Raw genomic sequence first — 22,958 nt, 5'->3', positions numbered from 1 at the left:
AGGTATGTCAGCAAGCGGAAAAAAAGCCTTGGGGGAAGATTTTTTTAAATGTTACACAATGTAGCGCAGCACTCTGCGTGGCTGCGCTGCGTTACGTGACCGGGAATGAGCAGGAGAGCGCCATATTTTTAAAGATTTGGCTCTCTCTCCTTGTCTTTCCCTTGCGCCGGCGCTGATTTCAGCTGCCGTGCGCCATGCACATAGCTTAGCGCCGCAGCGCTAGGGTGTGTGCATGAGTGTAGCGTAGGTTTTGTACAGGAAGGGTACCTTTCCTGTACAAAATACTATGCTAGGTACGATGCAAAGCTTTTCCCACCTTGCATACATGCTGCACAGTGAAGCACGCATGGAAAGTGAGAAAAGCACATAGAAATGAATGCATTTCTCCTGTTTGCACCTCCTTTGAAGGGGCGTTAACTTTTGGCGCAAAACCATGTTTTCAAATCTTTGTGAATATGGTTTTGCATCAAAAAGCACGGGTTGCTGCATTGAAACACCCATGTACCACCCACGTAATGCCCCCTTGGTGCAAAGTTACCCAAAGCAGTGTTTTGCGCTCCTTACAGGGCACTTTCCGGCGCAAAAGCAGTTTTGCGCTGAAAAGAAAATCAGAAAAAATAAAATTTGCGCTAGATTGTGTCACTATTGTGGAGCTAAAGCAGCGCGAAACATATGGAAACCTCCCCCTTGGTGTGCTCTTATATTCATACTGCTGCCCTCTAGTAACGCTACACAGTAACTGCAGCATAATAGTGGGAATGGGAAGAAGGCTGTCCAATGCAAATATTGTTCTCCCAAGCTACCTTTCTTCTGAGATGGTCGGCGTCTTGTGCCTTGATGCCACCTCACGCATATGGTCTTCAGTCAAATTCAAAAGCAGCCTACCTACCTTAGGCTAAGGAGTTTTCCACTCGAAGGCCGCACATGGGGACGTCACCCTCATTTAGCAGGGTCCCAAATTGCCTGCAGTCATCCTCTTTACAGAAGCTGGGCGTTCGTGGGCGTTTGTGGGCGTCCTTCAAAGGAAGGAAGGGGGTTTTTAAAGGCCCAGCCCAGCCCAGCCCAGCCCAGCCCAGCCCAGCCCAGCCCAGCGCTGTGCTTTGCTGTGTCCTGATGCAGCAGGCATGATGCAGACCTGCTGAAGCAAAGGCCTGACTCTAACATTTTCTGTCTCATGAAGAAAACAACCTTTCTACCTTCTTATTGCAACTAATAAAGGGAGTTTCACTTGCATCAAACTAAACCCATCATTTCATTAGCCACAGCTCATTCCTGACCTTTATTCCTAGCCAACCTCATAGGCACCAAACCTCTGATTTGAGAGATTGGCTCACACCAAAATGAAAAATAACCCCCATCCAACCTATTTTCCTATCCGTGTAGCACCTTCCTCGCATTCTTCTAATCAGTTAAAGCCCCAGAGGCCACATTTGCGCTCCACATTATACCAAATTTAAAGGACAAATAATGAATGCATTGATAAAGGATGATAAGGTATTGCCCCTATTGCTCCTGCTTGAGATAAAGGGGGATTGGTGGAAAGTCATGAGGGAAAAGATTTGTAATTTTGAGGCGCACGTGCCAAAAAGAGTGGCCACTTTTCTCCTCTGTTTTTACAAGTGAAATTCAAATTAGGAAATGAAAATAAAAGAAGAATTTGAAATTTTGCCAACTTATGACACTTTGACAGCGTTTGCGGGACTCGAACCCTTGTCCTGTGAGATCCTTTATAACCACAGGCACAAGACTTACCATTGAGCTATAGCTCCTGGTGGTCTGAAGTGTTGCAGTAGTAACTATAAACAACATATAGGCCCTGGTGTCATTGCCTGTGGCTTGTATTGCACATCAAAAGGATGACCATGCTATAGGGACGATTTGATACGCTTCTGACATGGAAACCGGTGTGGTCCAGTGGGTAAGTTCCTGACTTCCAGCCAGAGAATCAGGGTTCAAATCCCGGGTTCGGCACCAGATGACTGATGGTGGTCCAGCACAGGTAAATTGGAGGTGGGCCAAACAGGCCAATTGGTAAGTAAAATGTGTGTGTCTGTGTGTCCTGTAAGAGTGGAGTCATGCCTGGCAAAGTGGGTGGATGGAGGATAGAGTGAATAGGAGGAGTCTAGGCAGAGTGGGTGGAGCCAGAGAAGTCCAGCAGAGGTAAGTTGGAGGTGGGCCTAACAGGCGAATTGGTAAGCAAAACGTGTGGGGTTGTGTGTGTGGGGTGTGTCTGTGTGTGTGGGGTGTGCCTGTGTAGAGGGGGTGTGCCTGTGTGTGGGTTGTGTGTGTGGGGTGTGTGGGGGTGTGGGGGTGTGTCTGTGTGGGGGGGGGGGGTGTGCCTGTGTGTGTGGGGTGTGCCTGTGTGTAGGGGGGGTGTTTGGGGTGTGTGGGGTCTGTGTGTGGTCTGTGTGTGTGTGGGTGTGTGTGTGTGTGTGGGGTCTGTGTGTGGTCTGTGTGTGGGGTCTGTGTGTGGTCTGTGTGTGGGTTGTGGGTGTGTGTGTGTGGGTTGTGTGGGTGGGTGTGTGGGGGTGTGTCTGTGTGGTGGGGGTGTGTCTGTGGGGGGGGTGTGGGGGTGTGTCTGTGTGTGTGGGTGTGTGTGGGGTGTGCCTGGGTGTGTGGGGTGTGCCGGTGTGTGTAGGGGGTGTGTCTGTGTGTCCTGTAAGAGTGGAGTCATGCCTGGCAAAGTGGGAGGATAGAGTGAATATGAGGAGTCTAGGCAGAGTGGGTGGAGCCAGAGAGTCTGGAAAAGATGGATGTGGTCCCAGCGAGGAGGAAGGGGTCAAAGATGGAGGTGGGGGCCTGAACAGATTGGGGCCAAATGTGGGCACTCCTGTAGTGTTTCTCTAGCTGACAGATCAGGTGATTACATCCGATGGGACTTATGGTGAGGAAAACCAGCGTTTGATTTTTAATGCACCCTCTCTAACTTTTCCCTAGTATCTTTCTTTCCTTCCGGCAGATACCTGGAACAAGCGTCCCAAAGTTTTTCTTGGCTGCATACCCCCAGAGGTGTGCCTGACATTTATGGCCTAAGCACCCTCACAAAGAGTGCGCTACTGACATTCTGGGAAAACCTCACTAAAATGACATATTTATGCACCAAACGTGGTAATTCCTTATACCTGCAAAGCATCATATTGCACTTTTCAGCTTTGAGGAGGTGTGAGTGTTTTCATTTGAGGGAAATATTCATCTGTGCTTCCTCTCCCATCCGAGGACTATGGAGCTGCTGTTCCTCTCTCACATGTCCCTTCATAGAGACAGGTGTCACACACTCAACCACTCAGTAAACATGTATGCTTCGATACATTCACCTTGCTGTTTACCTTCCAAACATTCCCTCTTCACCACAAATACAGGGCAGCCATACCTCATTGCTCATTCACTCAGTCATCACAGTCCTACACTCTGTAGGTCCTGCAAGACCAACATGAACAAGAGGTATGTCAGCAAGCGGAAAAAAAGCCTTGGGGGAAGATTTTTTTAAATGTTACACAATGTAGCGCAGCACTCTGCGTGGCTGCGCTGCGTTACGTGACCGGGAATGAGCAGGAGAGCGCCATATTTTTAAAGATTTGGCTCTCTCTCCTTGTCTTTCCCTTGCGCCGGCGCTGATTTCAGCTGCCGTGCGCCATGCACATAGCTTAGCGCCGCAGCGCTAGGGTGTGTGCATGAGTGTAGCGTAGGTTTTGTACAGGAAGGGTACCTTTCCTGTACAAAATACTATGCTAGGTACGATGCAAAGCTTTTCCCACCTTGCATACATGCTGCACAGTGAAGCACGCATGGAAAGTGAGAAAAGCACATAGAAATGAATGCATTTCTCCTGTTTGCACCTCCTTTGAAGGGGCGTTAACTTTTGGCGCAAAACCATGTTTTCAAATCTTTGTGAATATGGTTTTGCATCAAAAAGCACGGGTTGCTGCATTGAAACGCCCATGTACCACCCACGTAATGCCCCCTTGGTGCAAAGTTACCCAAAGCAGTGTTTTGCGCTCCTTACAGGGCACTTTCCGGCGCAAAAGCAGTTTTGCGCTGAAAAGAAAATCAGAAAAAATAAAATTTGCGCTAGATTGTGTCACTATTGTGGAGCTAAAGCAGCGCGAAACATATGGAAACCTCCCCCTTGGTGTGCTCTTATATTCATACTGCTGCCCTCTAGTAACGCTACACAGTAACTGCAGCATAATAGTGGGAATGGGAAGAAGGCTGTCCAATGCAAATATTGTTCTCCCAAGCTACCTTTCTTCTGAGATGGTCGGCGTCTTGTGCCTTGATGCCACCTCACGCATATGGTCTTCAGTCAAATTCAAAAGCAGCCTACCTACCTTAGGCTAAGGAGTTTTCCACTCGAAGGCCGCACATGGGGACGTCACCCTCATTTAGCAGGGTCCCAAATTGCCTGCAGTCATCCTCTTTACAGAAGCTGGGCGTTCGTGGGCGTTTGTGGGCGTCCTTCAAAGGAAGGAAGGGGGTTTTTAAAGGCCCAGCCCAGCCCAGCCCAGCCCAGCCCAGCCCAGCCCAGCCCAGCGCTGTGCTGTGCTTTGCTGTGTCCTGATGCAGCAGGCATGATGCAGACCTGCTGAAGCAAAGGCCTGACTCTAACATTTTCTGTCTCATGAAGAAAACAACCTTTCTACCTTCTTATTGCAACTAATAAAGGGAGTTTCACTTGCATCAAACTAAACCCATCATTTCATTAGCCACAGCTCATTCCTGACCTTTATTCCTAGCCAACCTCATAGGCACCAAACCTCTGATTTGAGAGATTGGCTCACACCAAAATGAAAAATAACCCCCATCCAACCTATTTTCCTATCCGTGTAGCACCTTCCTCGCATTCTTCTAATCAGTTAAAGCCCCAGAGGCCACATTTGCGCTCCACATTATACCAAATTTAAAGGACAAATAATGAATGCATTGATAAAGGATGATAAGGTATTGCCCCTATTGCTCCTGCTTGAGATAAAGGGGGATTGGTGGAAAGTCATGAGGGAAAAGATTTGTAATTTTGAGGCGCACGTGCCAAAAAGAGTGGCCACTTTTCTCCTCTGTTTTTACAAGTGAAATTCAAATTAGGAAATGAAAATAAAAGAAGAATTTGAAATTTTGCCAACTTATGACACTTTGACAGCGTTTGCGGGACTCGAACCCTTGTCCTGTGAGATCCTTTATAACCACAGGCACAAGACTTACCATTGAGCTATAGCTCCTGGTGGTCTGAAGTGTTGCAGTAGTAACTATAAACAACATATAGGCCCTGGTGTCATTGCCTGTGGCTTGTATTGCACATCAAAAGGATGACCATGCTATAGGGACGATTTGATACGCTTCTGACATGGAAACCGGTGTGGTCCAGTGGGTAAGTTCCTGACTTCCAGCCAGAGAATCAGGGTTCAAATCCCGGGTTCGGCACCAGATGACTGATGGTGGTCCAGCACAGGTAAATTGGAGGTGGGCCAAACAGGCCAATTGGTAAGTAAAATGTGTGTGTCTGTGTGTCCTGTAAGAGTGGAGTCATGCCTGGCAAAGTGGGTGGATGGAGGATAGAGTGAATAGGAGGAGTCTAGGCAGAGTGGGTGGAGCCAGAGAAGTCCAGCAGAGGTAAGTTGGAGGTGGGCCTAACAGGCGAATTGGTAAGCAAAACGTGTGGGGTTGTGTGTGTGGGGTGTGTCTGTGTGTGTGGGGTGTGCCTGTGTAGAGGGGGTGTGCCTGTGTGTGGGTTGTGTGTGTGGGGTGTGTGGGGGTGTGGGGGTGTGTCTGTGTGGGGGGGGGGGGGGTGTGCCTGTGTGTGTGGGGTGTGCCTGTGTGTAGGGGGGGTGTTTGGGGTGTGTGGGGTCTGTGTGTGGTCTGTGTGTGTGTGGGTGTGTGTGTGTGTGTGTGTGGGGTCTGTGTGTGGTCTGTGTGTGGGGTCTGTGTGTGGTCTGTGTGTGGGTTGTGGGTGTGTGTGTGTGGGTTGTGTGGGTGGGTGTGTGGGGGTGTGTCTGTGTGGTGGGGGTGTGTCTGTGGGGGGGGTGTGGGGGTGTGTCTGTGTGTGTGGGTGTGTGTGGGGTGTGCCTGGGTGTGTGGGGTGTGCCGGTGTGTGTAGGGGGTGTGTCTGTGTGTCCTGTAAGAGTGGAGTCATGCCTGGCAAAGTGGGAGGATAGAGTGAATATGAGGAGTCTAGGCAGAGTGGGTGGAGCCAGAGAGTCTGGAAAAGATGGATGTGGTCCCAGCGAGGAGGAAGGGGTCAAAGATGGAGGTGGGGGCCTGAACAGATTGGGGCCAAATGTGGGCACTCCTGTAGTGTTTCTCTAGCTGACAGATCAGGTGATTACATCCGATGGGACTTATGGTGAGGAAAACCAGCGTTTGATTTTTAATGCACCCTCTCTAACTTTTCCCTAGTATCTTTCTTTCCTTCCGGCAGATACCTGGAACAAGCGTCCCAAAGTTTTTCTTGGCTGCATACCCCCAGAGGTGTGCCTGACATTTATGGCCTAAGCACCCTCACAAAGAGTGCGCTACTGACATTCTGGGAAAACCTCACTAAAATGACATATTTATGCACCAAACGTGGTAATTCCTTATACCTGCAAAGCATCATATTGCACTTTTCAGCTTTGAGGAGGTGTGAGTGTTTTCATTTGAGGGAAATATTCATCTGTGCTTCCTCTCCCATCCGAGGACTATGGAGCTGCTGTTCCTCTCTCACATGTCCCTTCATAGAGACAGGTGTCACACACTCAACCACTCAGTAAACATGTATGCTTCGATACATTCACCTTGCTGTTTACCTTCCAAACATTCCCTCTTCACCACAAATACAGGGCAGCCATACCTCATTGCTCATTCACTCAGTCATCACAGTCCTACACTCTGTAGGTCCTGCAAGACCAACATGAACAAGAGGTATGTCAGCAAGCGGAAAAAAAGCCTTGGGGGAAGATTTTTTTAAATGTTACACAATGTAGCGCAGCACTCTGCGTGGCTGCGCTGCGTTACGTGACCGGGAATGAGCAGGAGAGCGCCATATTTTTAAAGATTTGGCTCTCTCTCCTTGTCTTTCCCTTGCGCCGGCGCTGATTTCAGCTGCCGTGCGCCATGCACATAGCTTAGCGCCGCAGCGCTAGGGTGTGTGCATGAGTGTAGCGTAGGTTTTGTACAGGAAGGGTACCTTTCCTGTACAAAATACTATGCTAGGTACGATGCAAAGCTTTTCCCACCTTGCATACATGCTGCACAGTGAAGCACGCATGGAAAGTGAGAAAAGCACATAGAAATGAATGCATTTCTCCTGTTTGCACCTCCTTTGAAGGGGCGTTAACTTTTGGCGCAAAACCATGTTTTCAAATCTTTGTGAATATGGTTTTGCATCAAAAAGCACGGGTTGCTGCATTGAAACGCCCATGTACCACCCACGTAATGCCCCCTTGGTGCAAAGTTACCCAAAGCAGTGTTTTGCGCTCCTTACAGGGCACTTTCCGGCGCAAAAGCAGTTTTGCGCTGAAAAGAAAATCAGAAAAAATAAAATTTGCGCTAGATTGTGTCACTATTGTGGAGCTAAAGCAGCGCGAAACATATGGAAACCTCCCCCTTGGTGTGCTCTTATATTCATACTGCTGCCCTCTAGTAACGCTACACAGTAACTGCAGCATAATAGTGGGAATGGGAAGAAGGCTGTCCAATGCAAATATTGTTCTCCCAAGCTACCTTTCTTCTGAGATGGTCGGCGTCTTGTGCCTTGATGCCACCTCACGCATATGGTCTTCAGTCAAATTCAAAAGCAGCCTACCTACCTTAGGCTAAGGAGTTTTCCACTCGAAGGCCGCACATGGGGACGTCACCCTCATTTAGCAGGGTCCCAAATTGCCTGCAGTCATCCTCTTTACAGAAGCTGGGCGTTCGTGGGCGTTTGTGGGCGTCCTTCAAAGGAAGGAAGGGGGTTTTTAAAGGCCCAGCCCAGCCCAGCCCAGCCCAGCCCAGCCCAGCCCAGCCCAGCGCTGTGCTGTGCTTTGCTGTGTCCTGATGCAGCAGGCATGATGCAGACCTGCTGAAGCAAAGGCCTGACTCTAACATTTTCTGTCTCATGAAGAAAACAACCTTTCTACCTTCTTATTGCAACTAATAAAGGGAGTTTCACTTGCATCAAACTAAACCCATCATTTCATTAGCCACAGCTCATTCCTGACCTTTATTCCTAGCCAACCTCATAGGCACCAAACCTCTGATTTGAGAGATTGGCTCACACCAAAATGAAAAATAACCCCCATCCAACCTATTTTCCTATCCGTGTAGCACCTTCCTCGCATTCTTCTAATCAGTTAAAGCCCCAGAGGCCACATTTGCGCTCCACATTATACCAAATTTAAAGGACAAATAATGAATGCATTGATAAAGGATGATAAGGTATTGCCCCTATTGCTCCTGCTTGAGATAAAGGGGGATTGGTGGAAAGTCATGAGGGAAAAGATTTGTAATTTTGAGGCGCACGTGCCAAAAAGAGTGGCCACTTTTCTCCTCTGTTTTTACAAGTGAAATTCAAATTAGGAAATGAAAATAAAAGAAGAATTTGAAATTTTGCCAACTTATGACACTTTGACAGCGTTTGCGGGACTCGAACCCTTGTCCTGTGAGATCCTTTATAACCACAGGCACAAGACTTACCATTGAGCTATAGCTCCTGGTGGTCTGAAGTGTTGCAGTAGTAACTATAAACAACATATAGGCCCTGGTGTCATTGCCTGTGGCTTGTATTGCACATCAAAAGGATGACCATGCTATAGGGACGATTTGATACGCTTCTGACATGGAAACCGGTGTGGTCCAGTGGGTAAGTTCCTGACTTCCAGCCAGAGAATCAGGGTTCAAATCCCGGGTTCGGCACCAGATGACTGATGGTGGTCCAGCACAGGTAAATTGGAGGTGGGCCAAACAGGCCAATTGGTAAGTAAAATGTGTGTGTCTGTGTGTCCTGTAAGAGTGGAGTCATGCCTGGCAAAGTGGGTGGATGGAGGATAGAGTGAATAGGAGGAGTCTAGGCAGAGTGGGTGGAGCCAGAGAAGTCCAGCAGAGGTAAGTTGGAGGTGGGCCTAACAGGCGAATTGGTAAGCAAAACGTGTGGGGTTGTGTGTGTGGGGTGTGTCTGTGTGTGTGGGGTGTGCCTGTGTAGAGGGGGTGTGCCTGTGTGTGGGTTGTGTGTGTGGGGTGTGTGGGGGTGTGGGGGTGTGTCTGTGTGGGGGGGGGGGGGGTGTGCCTGTGTGTGTGGGGTGTGCCTGTGTGTAGGGGGGGTGTTTGGGGTGTGTGGGGTCTGTGTGTGGTCTGTGTGTGTGTGGGTGTGTGTGTGTGTGTGTGTGGGGTCTGTGTGTGGTCTGTGTGTGGGGTCTGTGTGTGGTCTGTGTGTGGGTTGTGGGTGTGTGTGTGTGGGTTGTGTGGGTGGGTGTGTGGGGGTGTGTCTGTGTGGTGGGGGTGTGTCTGTGGGGGGGGTGTGGGGGTGTGTCTGTGTGTGTGGGTGTGTGTGGGGTGTGCCTGGGTGTGTGGGGTGTGCCGGTGTGTGTAGGGGGTGTGTCTGTGTGTCCTGTAAGAGTGGAGTCATGCCTGGCAAAGTGGGAGGATAGAGTGAATATGAGGAGTCTAGGCAGAGTGGGTGGAGCCAGAGAGTCTGGAAAAGATGGATGTGGTCCCAGCGAGGAGGAAGGGGTCAAAGATGGAGGTGGGGGCCTGAACAGATTGGGGCCAAATGTGGGCACTCCTGTAGTGTTTCTCTAGCTGACAGATCAGGTGATTACATCCGATGGGACTTATGGTGAGGAAAACCAGCGTTTGATTTTTAATGCACCCTCTCTAACTTTTCCCTAGTATCTTTCTTTCCTTCCGGCAGATACCTGGAACAAGCGTCCCAAAGTTTTTCTTGGCTGCATACCCCCAGAGGTGTGCCTGACATTTATGGCCTAAGCACCCTCACAAAGAGTGCGCTACTGACATTCTGGGAAAACCTCACTAAAATGACATATTTATGCACCAAACGTGGTAATTCCTTATACCTGCAAAGCATCATATTGCACTTTTCAGCTTTGAGGAGGTGTGAGTGTTTTCATTTGAGGGAAATATTCATCTGTGCTTCCTCTCCCATCCGAGGACTATGGAGCTGCTGTTCCTCTCTCACATGTCCCTTCATAGAGACAGGTGTCACACACTCAACCACTCAGTAAACATGTATGCTTCGATACATTCACCTTGCTGTTTACCTTCCAAACATTCCCTCTTCACCACAAATACAGGGCAGCCATACCTCATTGCTCATTCACTCAGTCATCACAGTCCTACACTCTGTAGGTCCTGCAAGACCAACATGAACAAGAGGTATGTCAGCAAGCGGAAAAAAAGCCTTGGGGGAAGATTTTTTTAAATGTTACACAATGTAGCGCAGCACTCTGCGTGGCTGCGCTGCGTTACGTGACCGGGAATGAGCAGGAGAGCGCCATATTTTTAAAGATTTGGCTCTCTCTCCTTGTCTTTCCCTTGCGCCGGCGCTGATTTCAGCTGCCGTGCGCCATGCACATAGCTTAGCGCCGCAGCGCTAGGGTGTGTGCATGAGTGTAGCGTAGGTTTTGTACAGGAAGGGTACCTTTCCTGTACAAAATACTATGCTAGGTACGATGCAAAGCTTTTCCCACCTTGCATACATGCTGCACAGTGAAGCACGCATGGAAAGTGAGAAAAGCACATAGAAATGAATGCATTTCTCCTGTTTGCACCTCCTTTGAAGGGGCGTTAACTTTTGGCGCAAAACCATGTTTTCAAATCTTTGTGAATATGGTTTTGCATCAAAAAGCACGGGTTGCTGCATTGAAACACCCATGTACCACCCACGTAATGCCCCCTTGGTGCAAAGTTACCCAAAGCAGTGTTTTGCGCTCCTTACAGGGCACTTTCCGGCGCAAAAGCAGTTTTGCGCTGAAAAGAAAATCAGAAAAAATAAAATTTGCGCTAGATTGTGTCACTATTGTGGAGCTAAAGCAGCGCGAAACATATGGAAACCTCCCCCTTGGTGTGCTCTTATATTCATACTGCTGCCCTCTAGTAACGCTACACAGTAACTGCAGCATAATAGTGGGAATGGGAAGAAGGCTGTCCAATGCAAATATTGTTCTCCCAAGCTACCTTTCTTCTGAGATGGTCGGCGTCTTGTGCCTTGATGCCACCTCACGCATATGGTCTTCAGTCAAATTCAAAAGCAGCCTACCTACCTTAGGCTAAGGAGTTTTCCACTCGAAGGCCGCACATGGGGACGTCACCCTCATTTAGCAGGGTCCCAAATTGCCTGCAGTCATCCTCTTTACAGAAGCTGGGCGTTCGTGGGCGTTTGTGGGCGTCCTTCAAAGGAAGGAAGGGGGTTTTTAAAGGCCCAGCCCAGCCCAGCCCAGCCCAGCCCAGCCCAGCCCAGCGCTGTGCTGTGCTTTGCTGTGTCCTGATGCAGCAGGCATGATGCAGACCTGCTGAAGCAAAGGCCTGACTCTAACATTTTCTGTCTCATGAAGAAAACAACCTTTCTACCTTCTTATTGCAACTAATAAAGGGAGTTTCACTTGCATCAAACTAAACCCATCATTTCATTAGCCACAGCTCATTCCTGACCTTTATTCCTAGCCAACCTCATAGGCACCAAACCTCTGATTTGAGAGATTGGCTCACACCAAAATGAAAAATAACCCCCATCCAACCTATTTTCCTATCCGTGTAGCACCTTCCTCGCATTCTTCTAATCAGTTAAAGCCCCAGAGGCCACATTTGCGCTCCACATTATACCAAATTTAAAGGACAAATAATGAATGCATTGATAAAGGATGATAAGGTATTGCCCCTATTGCTCCTGCTTGAGATAAAGGGGGATTGGTGGAAAGTCATGAGGGAAAAGATTTGTAATTTTGAGGCGCACGTGCCAAAAAGAGTGGCCACTTTTCTCCTCTGTTTTTACAAGTGAAATTCAAATTAGGAAATGAAAATAAAAGAAGAATTTGAAATTTTGCCAACTTATGACACTTTGACAGCGTTTGCGGGACTCGAACCCTTGTCCTGTGAGATCCTTTATAACCACAGGCACAAGACTTACCATTGAGCTATAGCTCCTGGTGGTCTGAAGTGTTGCAGTAGTAACTATAAACAACATATAGGCCCTGGTGTCATTGCCTGTGGCTTGTATTGCACATCAAAAGGATGACCATGCTATAGGGACGATTTGATACGCTTCTGACATGGAAACCGGTGTGGTCCAGTGGGTAAGTTCCTGACTTCCAGCCAGAGAATCAGGGTTCAAATCCCGGGTTCGGCACCAGATGACTGATGGTGGTCCAGCACAGGTAAATTGGAGGTGGGCCAAACAGGCCAATTGGTAAGTAAAATGTGTGTGTCTGTGTGTCCTGTAAGAGTGGAGTCATGCCTGGCAAAGTGGGTGGATAGAGTGAATAGGAGGAGTCTAGGCAGAGTGGGTGGAGCCAGAGAAGTCCAGCAGAGGTAAGTTGGAGGTGGGCCTAACAGGCGAATTGGTAAGCAAAACGTGTGGGGTTGTGTGTGTGGGGTGTGTCTGTGTGTGTGGGGTGTGCCTGTGTAGAGGGGGTGTGCCTGTGTGTGGGTTGTGTGTGTGGGGTGTGTGGGGGTGTGGGGGTGTGTCTGTGTGTGGGGGGGGGGGGGTGTGCCTGTGTGTAGGGGGGTGTGTGGGGTCTGTGTGGGGTCTGTGTGTGGTCTGTGTGTGTGTGTGTGTGTGTGTGTGTGGGGTCTGTATGTGGGGTGTGTGGGGTCTGTGTGTGGTCTGTGTGTGGGGTCTGTGTGTGGTCTGTGTGTGGGTTGTGGGTGTGTGGGTGTGTGTGTGTGGGTTGTGTGGGTGGGTGTGTGGGGGTGTGTCTGTGTGGTGGGGGTGTGTCTGTGGGGGGGGTGTGGGGGTGTGTCTGTGTGTGGGGGTGTGTGTGGGGTGTGCCTGGGTGTGTGGGGTGTGCCGGTGTGTGTAGGGGGTGTGTCTGTGTGTCCTGTAAGAGTGGAGTCATGCCTGGCAAAGTGGGAGGATAGAGTGAATATGAGGAGTCTAGGCAGAGTGGGTGGAGCCAGAGAGTCTGGAAAAGATGGATGTGGTCCCAGCGAGGAGGAAGGGGTCAAAGATGGAGGTGGGGGCCTGAACAGATTGGGGCCAAATGTGGGCACTCCTGTAGTGTTTCTCTAGCTGACAGATCAGGTGATTACATCCGATGGGACTTATGGTGAGGAAAACCAGCGTTTGATTTTTAATGCACCCTCTGTAACTTTTCCCTAGTATCTTTCTTTCCTTCCGGCAGATACCTGGAACAAGCGTCCCAAAGTTTTTCTTGGCTGCATACCCCCAGAGGTGTGCCTGACATTTATGGCCTAAGCACCCTCACAAAGAGTGCGCTACTGACATTCTGGGAAAACCTCACTAAAATGACATATTTATGCACCAAACGTGGTAATTCCTTATACCTGCAAAGCATCATATTGCACTTTTCAGCTTTGAGGAGGTGTGAGTGTTTTCATTTGAGGGAAATATTCATCTGTGCTTCCTCTCCCATCCGAGGACTATGGAGCTGCTGTTCCTCTCTCACATGTCCCTTCATAGAGACAGGTGTCACACACTCAACCACTCAGTAAACATGTATGCTTCGATACATTCACCTTGCTGTTTACCTTCCAAACATTCCCTCTTCACCACAAATACAGGGCAGCCATACCTCATTGCTCATTCACTCAGTCATCACAGTCCTACACTCTGTAGGTCCTGCAAGACCAACATGAACAAGAGGTATGTCAGCAAGCGGAAAAAAAGCCTTGGGGGAAGATTTTTTTAAATGTTACACAATGTAGCGCAGCACTCTGCGTGGCTGCGCTGCGTTACGTGACCGGGAATGAGCAGGAGAGCGCCATATTTTTAAAGATTTGGCTCTCTCTCCTTGTCTTTCCCTTGCGCCGGCGCTGATTTCAGCTGCCGTGCGCCATGCACATAGCTTAGCGCCGCAGCGCTAGGGTGTGTGCATGAGTGTAGCGTAGGTTTTGTACAGGAAGGGTACCTTTCCTGTACAAAATACTATGCTAGGCAAGATGCAAAGCTTTTCCCACCTTGCATACATGCTGCACAGTGAAGCACGCATGGAAAGTGAGAAAAGCACATAGAAATGAATGCATTTCTCCTGTTTGCACCTCCTTTGAAGGGGCGTTAACTTTTGGCGCAAAACCATGTTTTCAAATCTTTGTGAATATGGTTTTGCATCAAAAAGCACGGGTTGCTGCATTGAAACACCCATGTACCACCCACGTAATGCCCCCTTGGTGCAAAGTTACCCAAAGCAGTGTTTTGCGCTCCTTACAGGGCACTTTCCGGCGCAAAAGCAGTTTTGCGCTGAAAAGAAAATCAGAAAAAATAAAATTTGCGCTAGATTGTGTCACTATTGTGGAGCTAAAGCAGCGCGAAACATATGGAAACCTCCCCCTTGGTGTGCTCTTATATTCATACTGCTGCCCTCTAGTAACGCTACACAGTAACTGCAGCATAATAGTGGGAATGGGAAGAAGGCTGTCCAATGCAAATATTGTTCTCCCAAGCTACCTTTCTTCTGAGATGGTCGGCGTCTTGTGCCTTGATGCCACCTCACGCATATGGTCTTCAGTCAAATTCAAAAGCAGCCTACCTACCTTAGGCTAAGGAGTTTTCCACTCGAAGGCCGCACATGGGGACGTCACCCTCATTTAGCAGGGTCCCAAATTGCCTGCAGTCATCCTCTTTACAGAAGCTGGGCGTTCGTGGGCGTTTGTGGGCGTCCTTCAAAGGAAGGAAGGGGGTTTTTAAAGGCCCAGCCCAGCCCAGCCCAGCCCAGCCCAGCCCAGCCCAGCCCAGCCCAGCCCAGCGCTGTGCTTTGCTGTGTCCTGATGCAGCAGGCATGATGCAGACCTGCTGAAGCAAAGGCCTGACTCTAACATTTTCTGTCTCATGAAGAAAACAACCTTTCTACCTTCTTATTGCAACTAATAAAGGGAGTTTCACTTGCATCAAACTAAACCCATCATTTCATTAGCCACAGCTCATTCCTGACCTTTATTCCTAGCCAACCTCATAGGCACCAAACCTCTGATTTGAGAGATTGGCTCACACCAAAATGAAAAATAACCCCCATCCAACCTATTTTCCTATCCGTGTAGCACCTTCCTCGCATTCTTCTAATCAGTTAAAGCCCCAGAGGCCACATTTGCGCTCCACATTATACCAAATTTAAAGGACAAATAATGAATGCATTGATAAAGGATGATAAGGTATTGCCCCTATTGCTCCTGCTTGAGATAAAGGGGGATTGGTGGAAAGTCATGAGGGAAAAGATTTGTAATTTTGAGGCGCACGTGCCAAAAAGAGTGGCCACTTTTCTCCTCTGTTTTTACAAGTGAAATTCAAATTAGGAAATGAAAATAAAAGAAGAATTTGAAATTTTGCCAACTTATGACACTTTGACAGCGTTTGCGGGACTCGAACCCTTGTCCTGTGAGATCCTTTATAACCACAGGCACAAGACTTACCATTGAGCTATAGCTCCTGGTGGTCTGAAGTGTTGCAGTAGTAACTATAAACAACATATAGGCCCTGGTGTCATTGCCTGTGGCTTGTATTGCACATCAAAAGGATGACCATGCTATAGGGACGATTTGATACGCTTCTGACATGGAAACCGGTGTGGTCCAGTGGGTAAGTTCCTGACTTCCAGCCAGAGAATCAGGGTTCAAATCCCGGGTTCGGCACCAGATGACTGATGGTGGTCCAGCACAGGTAAATTGGAGGTGGGCCAAACAGGCCAATTGGTAAGTAAAATGTGTGTGTCTGTGTGTCCTGTAAGAGTGGAGTCATGCCTGGCAAAGTGGGTGGATGGAGGATAGAGTGAATAGGAGGAGTCTAGGCAGAGTGGGTGGAGCCAGAGAAGTCCAGCAGAGGTAAGTTGGAGGTGGGCCTAACAGGCGAATTGGTAAGCAAAACGTGTGGGGTTGGGTGTGTCGGGGTGTGCCTGTGTAGAGGGGGTGTGCCTGTGTGTGGGTGTTCCTGTGTGTGGGTTGTGGGTGTGTGGGGGTGTGGGGGTGTGTCTGTGTGTGGGGGGGGTGTGTGTGTGGGGGTGTGCCTGTGTGTGTGGGGTGTGCCTGTGTGTAGGGGGGGGTGTTTGGGGTCTGTGTGTGGTCTGTGTGTGTGGTCTGTGTGTGTGGGTGTGTGTGTGTGGGTTGTGTGTGTGTGGGTTGTGTGTGTGTGGGTTGTGTGGGTGTGTGTGTGTGGGTTGTGTGGGTGTGTGTGTGTGGGTTGTGTGGGTGTCTGTGTGTGGGTTGTGTGTGTAGGGGGTGTGTGGGGGTGTGTCTGTGTGTGGGGGTGTGTGTGGGGTGTGCCGGTGTGTGTAGGGGGTGTGTCTGTGTGTCCTGTAAGAGTGGAGTCATGCCTGGCAAAGTGGGAGGATAGAGTGAATATGAGGAGTCTAGGCAGAGTGGGTGGAGCCAGAGAGTCTGGAAAAGATGGATGTGGTCCCAGCGAGGAGGAAGGGGTCAAAGATGGAGGTGGGGGCCTGAACAGATTGGGGCCAAATGTGGGCACTCCTGTAGTGTTTCTCTAGCTGACAGATCAGGTGATTACATCCGATGGGACTTATGGTGAGGAAAACCAGCGTTTGATTTTTAATGCACCCTCTGTAACTTTTCCCTAGTATCTTTCTTTCCTTCCGGCAGATACCTGGAACAAGCGTCCCAAAGTTTTTCTTGGCTGCATACCCCCAGAGGTGTGCCTGACATTTATGGCCTAAGCACCCTCACAAAGAGTGCGCTACTGACATTCTGGGAAAACCTCACTAAAATGACATATTTATGCACCAAACGTGGTAATTCCTTATACCTGCAAAGCATCATATTGCACTTTTCAGCTTTGAGGAGGTGTGAGTGTTTTCATTTGAGGGAAATATTCATCTGTGCTTCCTCTCCCATCCGAGGACTATGGAGCTGCTGTTCCTCTCTCACATGTCCCTTCATAGAGACAGGTGTCACACACTCAACCACTCAGTAAACATGTATGCTTCGATACATTCACCTTGCTGTTTACCTTCCAAACATTCCCTCTTCACCACAAATACAGGGCAGCCATACCTCATTGCTCATTCACTCAGTCATCACAGTCCTACACTCTGTAGGTCCTGCAAGACCAACATGAACAAGAGGTATGTCAGCAAGCGGAAAAAAAGCCTTGGGGGAAGATTTTTTTAAATGTTACACAATGTAGCGCAGCACTCTGCGTGGCTGCGCTGCGTTACGTGACCGGGAATGAGCAGGAGAGCGCCATATTTTTAAAGATTTGGCTCTCTCTCCTTGTCTTTCCCTTGCGCCGGCGCTGATTTCAGCTGCCGTGCGCCATGCACATAGCTTAGCGCCGCAGCGCTAGGGTGTGTGCATGAGTGTAGCGTAGGTTTTGTACAGGAAGGGTACCTTTCCTGTACAAAATACTATGCTAGGCAAGATGCAAAGCTTTTCCCACCTTGCATACATGCTGCACAGTGAAGCACGCATGGAAAGTGAGAAAAGCACATAGAAATGAATGCATTTCTCCTGTTTGCACCTCCTTTGAAGGGGCGTTAACTTTTGGCGCAAAACCATGTTTTCAAATCTTTGTGAATATGGTTTTGCATCAAAAAGCACGGGTTGCTGCATTGAAACACCCATGTACCACCCACGTAATGCCCCCTTGGTGCAAAGTTACCCAAAGCAGTGTTTTGCGCTCCTTACAGGGCACTTTCCGGCGCAAAAGCAGTTTTGCGCTGAAAAGAAAATCAGAAAAAATAAAATTTGCGCTAGATTGTGTCACTATTGTGGAGCTAAAGCAGCGCGAAACATATGGAAACCTCCCCCTTGGTGTGCTCTTATATTCATACTGCTGCCCTCTAGTAACGCTACACAGTAACTGCAGCATAATAGTGGGAATGGGAAGAAGGCTGTCCAATGCAAATATTGTTCTCCCAAGCTACCTTTCTTCTGAGATGGTCGGCGTCTTGTGCCTTGATGCCACCTCACGCATATGGTCTTCAGTCAAATTCAAAAGCAGCCTACCTACCTTAGGCTAAGGAGTTTTCCACTCGAAGGCCGCACATGGGGACGTCACCCTCATTTAGCAGGGTCCCAAATTGCCTGCAGTCATCCTCTTTACAGAAGCTGGGCGTTCGTGGGCGTTTGTGGGCGTCCTTCAAAGGAAGGAAGGGGGTTTTTAAAGGCCCAGCCCAGCCCAGCCCAGCCCAGCCCAGCCCAGCCCAGCCCAGCCCAGCCCAGCGCTGTGCTTTGCTGTGTCCTGATGCAGCAGGCATGATGCAGACCTGCTGAAGCAAAGGCCTGACTCTAACATTTTCTGTCTCATGAAGAAAACAACCTTTCTACCTTCTTATTGCAACTAATAAAGGGAGTTTCACTTGCATCAAACTAAACCCATCATTTCATTAGCCACAGCTCATTCCTGACCTTTATTCCTAGCCAACCTCATAGGCACCAAACCTCTGATTTGAGAGATTGGCTCACACCAAAATGAAAAATAACCCCCATCCAACCTATTTTCCTATCCGTGTAGCACCTTCCTCGCATTCTTCTAATCAGTTAAAGCCCCAGAGGCCACATTTGCGCTCCACATTATACCAAATTTAAAGGACAAATAATGAATGCATTGATAAAGGATGATAAGGTATTGCCCCTATTGCTCCTGCTTGAGATAAAGGGGGATTGGTGGAAAGTCATGAGGGAAAAGATTTGTAATTTTGAGGCGCACGTGCCAAAAAGAGTGGCCACTTTTCTCCTCTGTTTTTACAAGTGAAATTCAAATTAGGAAATGAAAATAAAAGAAGAATTTGAAATTTTGCCAACTTATGACACTTTGACAGCGTTTGCGGGACTCGAACCCTTGTCCTGTGAGATCCTTTATAACCACAGGCACAAGACTTACCATTGAGCTATAGCTCCTGGTGGTCTGAAGTGTTGCAGTAGTAACTATAAACAACATATAGGCCCTGGTGTCATTGCCTGTGGCTTGTATTGCACATCAAAAGGATGACCATGCTATAGGGACGATTTGATACGCTTCTGACATGGAAACCGGTGTGGTCCAGTGGGTAAGTTCCTGACTTCCAGCCAGAGAATCAGGGTTCAAATCCCGGGTTCGGCACCAGATGACTGATGGTGGTCCAGCACAGGTAAATTGGAGGTGGGCCAAACAGGCCAATTGGTAAGTAAAATGTGTGTGTCTGTGTGTCCTGTAAGAGTGGAGTCATGCCTGGCAAAGTGGGTGGATGGAGGATAGAGTGAATAGGAGGAGTCTAGGCAGAGTGGGTGGAGCCAGAGAAGTCCAGCAGAGGTAAGTTGGAGGTGGGCCTAACAGGCGAATTGGTAAGCAAAACGTGTGGGGTTGGGTGTGTCGGGGTGTGCCTGTGTAGAGGGGGTGTGCCTGTGTGTGGGTGTTCCTGTGTGTGGGTTGTGGGTGTGTGGGGGTGTGGGGGTGTGTCTGTGTGTGGGGGGGGGTGTGTGTGTGGGGGTGTGCCTGTGTGTGTGGGGTGTGCCTGTGTGTAGGGGGGGGTGTTTGGGGTCTGTGTGTGGTCTGTGTGTGTGGTCTGTGTGTGTGGGTGTGTGTGTGTGGGTTGTGTGTGTGTGGGTTGTGTGTGTGTGGGTTGTGTGGGTGTGTGTGTGTGGGTTGTGTGGGTGTGTGTGTGTGGGTTGTGTGGGTGTCTGTGTGTGGGTTGTGTGTGTAGGGGGTGTGTGGGGGTGTGTCTGTGTGTGGGGGTGTGTGTGGGGTGTGCCGGTGTGTGTAGGGGGTGTGTCTGTGTGTCCTGTAAGAGTGGAGTCATGCCTGGCAAAGTGGGAGGATAGAGTGAATATGAGGAGTCTAGGCAGAGTGGGTGGAGCCAGAGAGTCTGGAAAAGATGGATGTGGTCCCAGCGAGGAGGAAGGGGTCAAAGATGGAGGTGGGGGCCTGAACAGATTGGGGCCAAATGTGGGCACTCCTGTAGTGTTTCTCTAGCTGACAGATCAGGTGATTACATCCGATGGGACTTATGGTGAGGAAAACCAGCGTTTGATTTTTAATGCACCCTCTGTAACTTTTCCCTAGTATCTTTCTTTCCTTCCGGCAGATACCTGGAACAAGCGTCCCAAAGTTTTTCTTGGCTGCATACCCCCAGAGGTGTGCCTGACATTTATGGCCTAAGCACCCTCACAAAGAGTGCGCTACTGACATTCTGGGAAAACCTCACTAAAATGACATATTTATGCACCAAACGTGGTAATTCCTTATACCTGCAAAGCATCATATTGCACTTTTCAGCTTTGAGGAGGTGTGAGTGTTTTCATTTGAGGGAAATATTCATCTGTGCTTCCTCTCCCATCCGAGGACTATGGAGCTGCTGTTCCTCTCTCACATGTCCCTTCATAGAGACAGGTGTCACACACTCAACCACTCAGTAAACATGTATGCTTCGATACATTCACCTTGCTGTTTACCTTCCAAACATTCCCTCTTCACCACAAATACAGGGCAGCCATACCTCATTGCTCATTCACTCAGTCATCACAGTCCTACACTCTGTAGGTCCTGCAAGACCAACATGAACAAGAGGTATGTCAGCAAGCGGAAAAAAAGCCTTGGGGGAAGATTTTTTTAAATGTTACACAATGTAGCGCAGCACTCTGCGTGGCTGCGCTGCGTTACGTGACCGGGAATGAGCAGGAGAGCGCCATATTTTTAAAGATTTGGCTCTCTCTCCTTGTCTTTCCCTTGCGCCGGCGCTGATTTCAGCTGCCGTGCGCCATGCACATAGCTTAGCGCCGCAGCGCTAGGGTGTGTGCATGAGTGTAGCGTAGGTTTTGTACAGGAAGGGTACCTTTCCTGTACAAAATACTATGCTAGGTACGATGCAAAGCTTTTCCCACCTTGCATACATGCTGCACAGTGAAGCACGCATGGAAAGTGAGAAAAGCACATAGAAATGAATGCATTTCTCCTGTTTGCACCTCCTTTGAAGGGGCGTTAACTTTTGGCGCAAAACCATGTTTTCAAATCTTTGTGAATATGGTTTTGCATCAAAAAGCACGGGTTGCTGCATTGAAACACCCATGTACCACCCACGTAATGCCCCCTTGGTGCAAAGTTACCCAAAGCAGTGTTTTGCGCTCCTTACAGGGCACTTTCCGGCGCAAAAGCAGTTTTGCGCTGAAAAGAAAATCAGAAAAAATAAAATTTGCGCTAGATTGTGTCACTATTGTGGAGCTAAAGCAGCGCGAAACATATGGAAACCTCCCCCTTGGTGTGCTCTTATATTCATACTGCTGCCCTCTAGTAACGCTACACAGTAACTGCAGCATAATAGTGGGAATGGGAAGAAGGCTGTCCAATGCAAATATTGTTCTCCCAAGCTACCTTTCTTCTGAGATGGTCGGCGTCTTGTGCCTTGATGCCACCTCACGCATATGGTCTTCAGTCAAATTCAAAAGCAGCCTACCTACCTTAGGCTAAGGAGTTTTCCACTCGAAGGCCGCACATGGGGACGTCACCCTCATTTAGCAGGGTCCCAAATTGCCTGCAGTCATCCTCTTTACAGAAGCTGGGCGTTCGTGGGCGTTTGTGGGCGTCCTTCAAAGGAAGGAAGGGGGTTTTTAAAGGCCCAGCCCAGCCCAGCCCAGCCCAGCCCAGCCCAGCCCAGCCCAGCGCTGTGCTGTGCTTTGCTGTGTCCTGATGCAGCAGGCATGATGCAGACCTGCTGAAGCAAAGGCCTGACTCTAACATTTTCTGTCTCATGAAGAAAACAACCTTTCTACCTTCTTATTGCAACTAATAAAGGGAGTTTCACTTGCATCAAACTAAACCCATCATTTCATTAGCCACAGCTCATTCCTGACCTTTATTCCTAGCCAACCTCATAGGCACCAAACCTCTGATTTGAGAGATTGGCTCACACCAAAATGAAAAATAACCCCCATCCAACCTATTTTCCTATCCGTGTAGCACCTTCCTCGCATTCTTCTAATCAGTTAAAGCCCCAGAGGCCACATTTGCGCTCCACATTATACCAAATTTAAAGGACAAATAATGAATGCATTGATAAAGGATGATAAGGTATTGCCCCTATTGCTCCTGCTTGAGATAAAGGGGGATTGGTGGAAAGTCATGAGGGAAAAGATTTGTAATTTTGAGGCGCACGTGCCAAAAAGAGTGGCCACTTTTCTCCTCTGTTTTTACAAGTGAAATTCAAATTAGGAAATGAAAATAAAAGAAGAATTTGAAATTTTGCCAACTTATGACACTTTGACAGCGTTTGCGGGACTCGAACCCTTGTCCTGTGAGATCCTTTATAACCACAGGCACAAGACTTACCATTGAGCTATAGCTCCTGGTGGTCTGAAGTGTTGCAGTAGTAACTATAAACAACATATAGGCCCTGGTGTCATTGCCTGTGGCTTGTATTGCACATCAAAAGGATGACCATGCTATAGGGACGATTTGATACGCTTCTGACATGGAAACCGGTGTGGTCCAGTGGGTAAGTTCCTGACTTCCAGCCAGAGAATCAGGGTTCAAATCCCGGGTTCGGCACCAGATGACTGATGGTGGTCCAGCACAGGTAAATTGGAGGTGGGCCAAACAGGCCAATTGGTAAGTAAAATGTGTGTGTCTGTGTGTCCTGTAAGAGTGGAGTCATGCCTGGCAAAGTGGGTGGATGGAGGATAGAGTGAATAGGAGGAGTCTAGGCAGAGTGGGTGGAGCCAGAGAAGTCCAGCAGAGGTAAGTTGGAGGTGGGCCTAACAGGCGAATTGGTAAGCAAAACGTGTGGGGTTGTGTGTGTGGGGTGTGTCTGTGTGTGTGGGGTGTGCCTGTGTAGAGGGGGTGTGCCTGTGTGTGGGTTGTGTGTGTGGGGTGTGTGGGGGTGTGGGGGTGTGTCTGTGTGTGT

The sequence above is a fragment of the Triturus cristatus genome, chromosome 12 (assembly GCF_964204655.1).
Source record: "Triturus cristatus chromosome 12, aTriCri1.1, whole genome shotgun sequence".
In the NCBI taxonomy this organism is placed as follows: domain Eukaryota; kingdom Metazoa; phylum Chordata; class Amphibia; order Caudata; family Salamandridae; genus Triturus; species Triturus cristatus.
The sequence above is the reverse complement of the archived record's forward strand: the minus strand, read 5'-3'. Positions refer to the sequence as shown.